Source organism: Cibotium barometz, chromosome 42, assembly GCF_041138505.1.
Source record: "Cibotium barometz isolate CiBa-2024 chromosome 42, ASM4113850v1, whole genome shotgun sequence".
Taxonomy (NCBI): Eukaryota; Viridiplantae; Streptophyta; class Polypodiopsida; order Cyatheales; family Cibotiaceae; genus Cibotium; species Cibotium barometz.
The window spans coordinates 36,068,142-36,074,193 of NC_141087.1; positions in this window are offsets into that span (position 1 = coordinate 36,068,142).

The window sequence follows — 6,052 nt, forward strand, 5'->3', positions numbered from 1 at the left end:
CAAGCTAAGATGCCAAGATTCAATAATTAATGAGGACTTTTATGTTGTGCAATACCTTTTGGAAAATCAATTGCAACCACAAAATTGGGACAACACCCACGTATGTAGAACCACATGCACCAGTCGAGACACTCCTTCAATATATGTGAGGCATCTAGATCAAATAATACCATGGGAAACCACCTACATCATTTGCATAAATCTATACACTATATAAGAAAAGAGTAGTGGATCATGCTATATAATGCTTTTCTTTCTATTGGATGTAGCAATTTATTCAAAATGTGAGTGTTTGTATTTGTATCAACCTCACACAGTGTGCCCTTGCCACACTAAACATTAGCCATGAACTAGAAGGAATAAATACAATAGAAGAGAATTACTCTTCTTATACTGTCTTTGATATGGTTGTATTGAATGCTTAAGTCATCATGATAAGTTGAATATCTAATACAAGTGCACATTATTCTCTTCTAACTTCAAAGAAAATATGACATCTAAGAAATATGCTCTTTGACTCTTGAAAATTCTTACGTGCATAGACATGGCTTTTATTTGTATCATTGATTAACAAGCCTTCAAAATCGTATCTTATTGCACTAGATAAGATAAGGAGGTTTAATGACATAAGAAATTTTGAAGAAAGCAAGCCATATAAATGTGACATTGAGAGTAATATCATTGGGAGTTTGAACGTACACCATTAATGATGAGGCCAAAAAGATCCGTCTTTTGCAATGGTTCTCTTTCATCACAAAAGGCAAGGGAAGAAGAGGAAGCTAATGCAAGAAGAAAACCTACAATCAAACCTATCTAACATACATCCATTACGCAAGCAAGATTCAAAAAGCATACAAGCAAGCAAGAAGAGGAAAGAATGAGAGCTCACAAGTAAACTATTGCAAAGGAATGATTGTGTATTGCTTATTGTCAAAAATAACTTATATACAAGTGACTAGTTTTCACACTAGGCTAGCCATACTAAAAAATGGTACGGTCTCTATTACTAGTCTTAAGAAATTATGTATACTATGTCCGTAGACTTTCTCTATTTGACATTCAGCTTATGGGGTATATGTTCCAACACTGTCTTACAATGTGTTCGCGTGGGTAAGATAGCAAAGCACCTTACAGTAGGTCAGGCAAGCAAAATCAGGTCAACCAACGGAGTGGTTAACATAATGTACTCTCCTTCCTAATGGTGACTATGTCCTCATGTCACCCAAGTCGATGGGTGAAGTTGCTGCCAAGAAGCCGATGGTGTGGATGGTCCAAGGTATGCCATGGAGTTGGTAGAGGCCGAGGTTAAGTGGATAGTTTGGGATTGATCTGCAGAGCAGCCATATACAGGGCAAAGTGATGTGAATCTTTGGGCAGTCTTGATGGTAAGTGGCTTATCAAGGTGACATGGCAAGTGATGTGCGATGTAGAGGTGCTTCATGTCGGACTTCCATTAGTTGTGGAAGTGGTGTGGACCCTTCAACATGAGGTAGTTAGCAGAAGTAGTCCGTAGCCTCTATTTTTAGAATGAGTACTAGGACCCCATGGAAATGATTGACATGGGCGGATGGAGGTTCAAGAGTTAAAGCGAAGGCGATAGGCATGTAAGCTCATAAAGTCGAGGTTCTCCAGGCGATAGGTCTTACCATGGGGGCTAGGCTTGCACCCGCCATGATCCCCCCATCCAAAGATGTATCTAGAGGGTTGGCGTGGATGAGGTAAGTTGCAAGTGCATGTGTTTGTGTGTGCTGTGAGATGTAAGAAGTGGAAAAAAATGTGATAAATGTCATGACTACATGGACAATGGATAGAAGGTGTGCCTATGTGTACACACTTCCCCAAACAAAGACTTCTCTAACTCAACTGCTTTCTTCGAACCTCTTTGATGCTTTCTTTAACATTTACTTGACATCCCTTTTTGGGGGAGTTAAGATCATCAGCTTACTAGAGGCATGGCAACGGACTTGCCCATGGCTATGTCCACAGTTGTGCATAAGAAGCTGGATGGCCTATGTGGCTTGAGGGATTCAGCAGTGTTAAGCACGGGATAGAGGCAGGGTGGGTTAAATAGGTGGTGTGGTCGAAAACGCGGCCACGGAGAAGGTTCTTGCTAAATGTAGGAAGGTACATGCACGATGGGTCATCGTACCATGGCCGCGTTTGCACCTGCCATGGTCCCCCTATCCAGAAAGGTACTTGGAGGGTTATCAACGCAGGTTTGTGAAAAAACATTGCTTATGTGTCTACTACATGTAGAGCCTGTGGATATTGTAGGTGGCACACATAGATAATGGGAAAAAGCTGGGCCCATGTAGAAGGTTCTTCTGGTGAAGACTCCAAAACACCACTTTCTTCAACACTTATTTGGTTGCTTTCTTCAATTCTTACACATGTTTTGAGATAGGAAATTGGTGGTTGATGTGTAATGAGACTGGTTGATAAGGCAGGTGTGAATGAGGATAGGATACCCATTTGAATGGAAGAATTAAGGATACCCATGCAGGCATGAATATAGGTAAAGTGCAAACTCGAACATGATTGAATTGACCCAGGTACTTTTTGAGCCTCCTTTGGAAGTGTTAGTGGCTATTCGACCTATTTGGTGACGTTGGTGGGAAGAATAGAAGTAATACAAAGCTTCGATGGCGTAGGGGCGAAATTATGGATTACCAAGGCAATGCTAATCTTGGGGGCATGCGGCATTGTTTTGACCTTTTTTGGGAAACTCGACCTCACTGGATTAGCACAGATGGAGGAAAATGTTGTTCCTTGGGGGGAGATGTAGAGCATGCTTGACGGAATCATCATCATTGAGTGAGAAGTCCGTCGTTTGGGTTCATGCATCAGGATGGTGCCATAGACCGCAATTGGGATGCCAATTTGATTGGGTAAGATGGAGGATTTTGTGGTAGCATCCTTACAAAGTCCTAGTGTGCTACTCATGCCAATTTGATTGGGTAAGATGGAGGATTCTGTGGTAGGATTATGTGGTAGCATGCTTATGAAGTCCAAGCGTGCTGCACATGGAGGGAAGGCAAGTAGCCCTTGTGAGTGTGTGGACACTAGAATGGTGAGTCATGGATGGAAAGAGGGATGGACCGAGCAAGAATGAGACTCAATGAGGAATTTAAGATAACATGATCAAAGGCATACATGCAAAGTGTTTGCATGGAGCATAGATGTTGTGTGCAAGAATGGGATCTGATGTCGAGGTGCCTTGATAAGGTGCGGTGGAGACCGTGAATATAATCATTGAAATGCATGAGTGCATGGATGAGATGGACCACAAGGTAGGAAGGACTACAATGCATGGGTCGAATTTCCTAAGTGCTCATGACAAACAATGTGAGTGAAGAGGATCAACTGCACACTGAAAACTTGCCAAAGTTTAGTTTTAGTAGGATGTTCTTTCGGGTTTGTAGGTGGTTTGGCAATTGGGCTAGTGTGGCGATGTACCTGTAAACAATTCTAGCTATATCAACTCTACCCTCCGTGGTCTATTCACTCAATGGTGGGGAGCCAATATTAGTAAATGGAAGGTGAGGGGAAATTTTCACTTATTGATTTGGTGAGAAGACGTGAACGTCAGTGTTGCATTGAACAATGCTTTTGCTGGAGTGCTAGTAGCGGCTAGTTTAGATCTTCTTCATGCCGATGGCTTTGTGTGTGCTGCTGTGTTGTCAACATCAATGTTGATGTATCGGATGGTGGCTTATGGTTACACCCAGTGTACCGACATCGCGAGTGTGTTGGTGCCTTGAACTTTGGGGTGGGATTGCTTGCTTTTGGGCCAGATTCAGGATTGATGGGCCAACATCTCGGGGTGTGTGTTGAGATATCGAGCTCATCTAGTGAGGCAGCGGACAGTGATGACCCGCCTGGGGGATAGGCCCCACACTTACACCACTGGCATGGTTGGTGAGATCATGGGTGATATGCGGCCAGTGGGATGACAGGCTATGTGACAGCCATTCTAGAGAGACTGGCATAGTTATAGTGCCAGCTCATTTAGTTGGGTTCACACTATAGAGAATCCTAGTATGTATTTGGTTGAGTACCTTTTCATATTGTGTGTTCTCTTTTAGGGTTTTGTGAGTGTGTGTGTGCTTTGCAAGAGCTCAAGCTCTCTTCTCCCCTACATCTTTTCATGGTATCAGATCATGGTTCATGCTAAGGGGGCTAAGCTGCAAGCAAGAGAAGCACAGGAAGCGGTATGAGGGTAAGAGCTTCATCTACTCTTCCCTATTTGTGTTGGCGACTACACCTTTGTCGGGAGCTCTACGGGAGGCACCGGCAAACGTTCTCTTATTGAGGAGATTTCTTCGCGGGAGTAAAGCTATAGGGCAACTATAAAGTCCTATCGGATAAAATTTTTCGTGCGAAAAACGCGTTTCGGGCGCGTTAGGACCTCTGTTTTTCAGAAAGCAGGCGATTTCGAGCACTACGGGTAAGTCATCGATTCTATGCAGAACTCTGTTTTAAGAACTGCAGAAAGACATATTGGTTGTGCAGATATTGTGTGTGCTGCAAGGAGGTCAAACAGTTGCCATTGGGTGTATGTATGCACATTGAGGTCACTGGTTGTGACATTTGAGTGTAGTACAGTACCACTGCAGAAAATACAGTAGTTTGTGTAGGACAAACCAAAGTGCTGTTTCTGGTGAATTTGTGTCTGGCAAGATGTCAAATGATGGCATAAACCAGATTGTTGTTGTGAGAAGCTTGACAAGAACAACTTCCATGCTTGGAGGTTCAGGTTGACAAATTTCCTGATGGGAAAGGGTTGCTGGGACTACATAGAAGGTGAGCATGAAGAGGCACCGAAGATACTGAAGATCAATCCGACTGCTATTACAGATGTGAAAGACTTTAAGGATTGGAACCAAGGAGCCAGAAAAGTTATGTATTGGCTCTATCAGTATACAGGATACCATGATTGGGCACATACAAGATGCCAAGTCTCCCACGGAGGCATGGGATACCTTGGTAAAACTCTATGAAACGAATACCAAGGCACGAAAGATACAGTTGAAGAATGAACTTCATACTCTAGAGAAAAAGAGTATGTCGGTGCATGACTATGCATTGAAGATCAAGGGTATTGTGGAATCCCTTGCATCTATTGGCGTTTCAGTAGATGATGATGATAAGGTGGAAATCTGTCTACGTGATCCCGGGCCACAATAAAGGCGTTCAAGACGTCTATTCAGACTCGGGAAAACATTCCCAATTTCACAGATTTGGTGTCTATGTTGATTATAGAAGAGAAGAGCTTGGGTGAAGACCAACAGTCTTCACAAAACAAAAACAGTTCAGAGCAACAAGCCTTCTACACAAGTTTAGGAAGAGGACGAGGTAGAGGAGGCCATGGACGCGGCCAAGGAAGTGGCCGAACAGGTAATCAGAATTATGGCCAGCATCAGCAGAGCAACAACAACAATAGTCCCAAAAATTCACAACAACAACAACATGTAGGTGGAAGAGGCCAATTCAGAGTCAGGGGGAGTCAAAGAGGTCGTAGAAATTGGCAAAGGCAGTATAATGATACACGTGGATGCTTTTATTGTGGTAAGCCTCGACATGTGCAGGCAGATTGTTTTAAGAAGCAGGCTGACATGCAAAATGGAAAATTGCACAAAACAACTATGCATCCTTGAGCAGAAACAATGAGGATAATGAAAGGTTGTTTGTTATGCAACATGTCTTTAATGCCATGTCTGAAAAATGTTGAAGCGGCACATAAAGATGATGTATGGTACGTTGATTCAGGTGCTTCGATCCACATGACAAGTCATGGGGAGTGGTTCAAGGAGATGAAAAACCTTGAAAGACCAGGTTTTGTGGAAACAGGGGATGACACTGCTCATCCAATTGCCCATGTTGGAGATATGCCATTGTCTATGCAGGATAGCAAAGTGAAGTACCTTGCAGATGTACTTCATGTTCTGAACATAACAAAGAATCTGGTTTCAGTTGGCTAGATGATTGAGCAGGGTTTGCAGGTTCGGTTTAACCTTGATGGTTGTTATGTTGAAGACTTTAAAAGACAAGT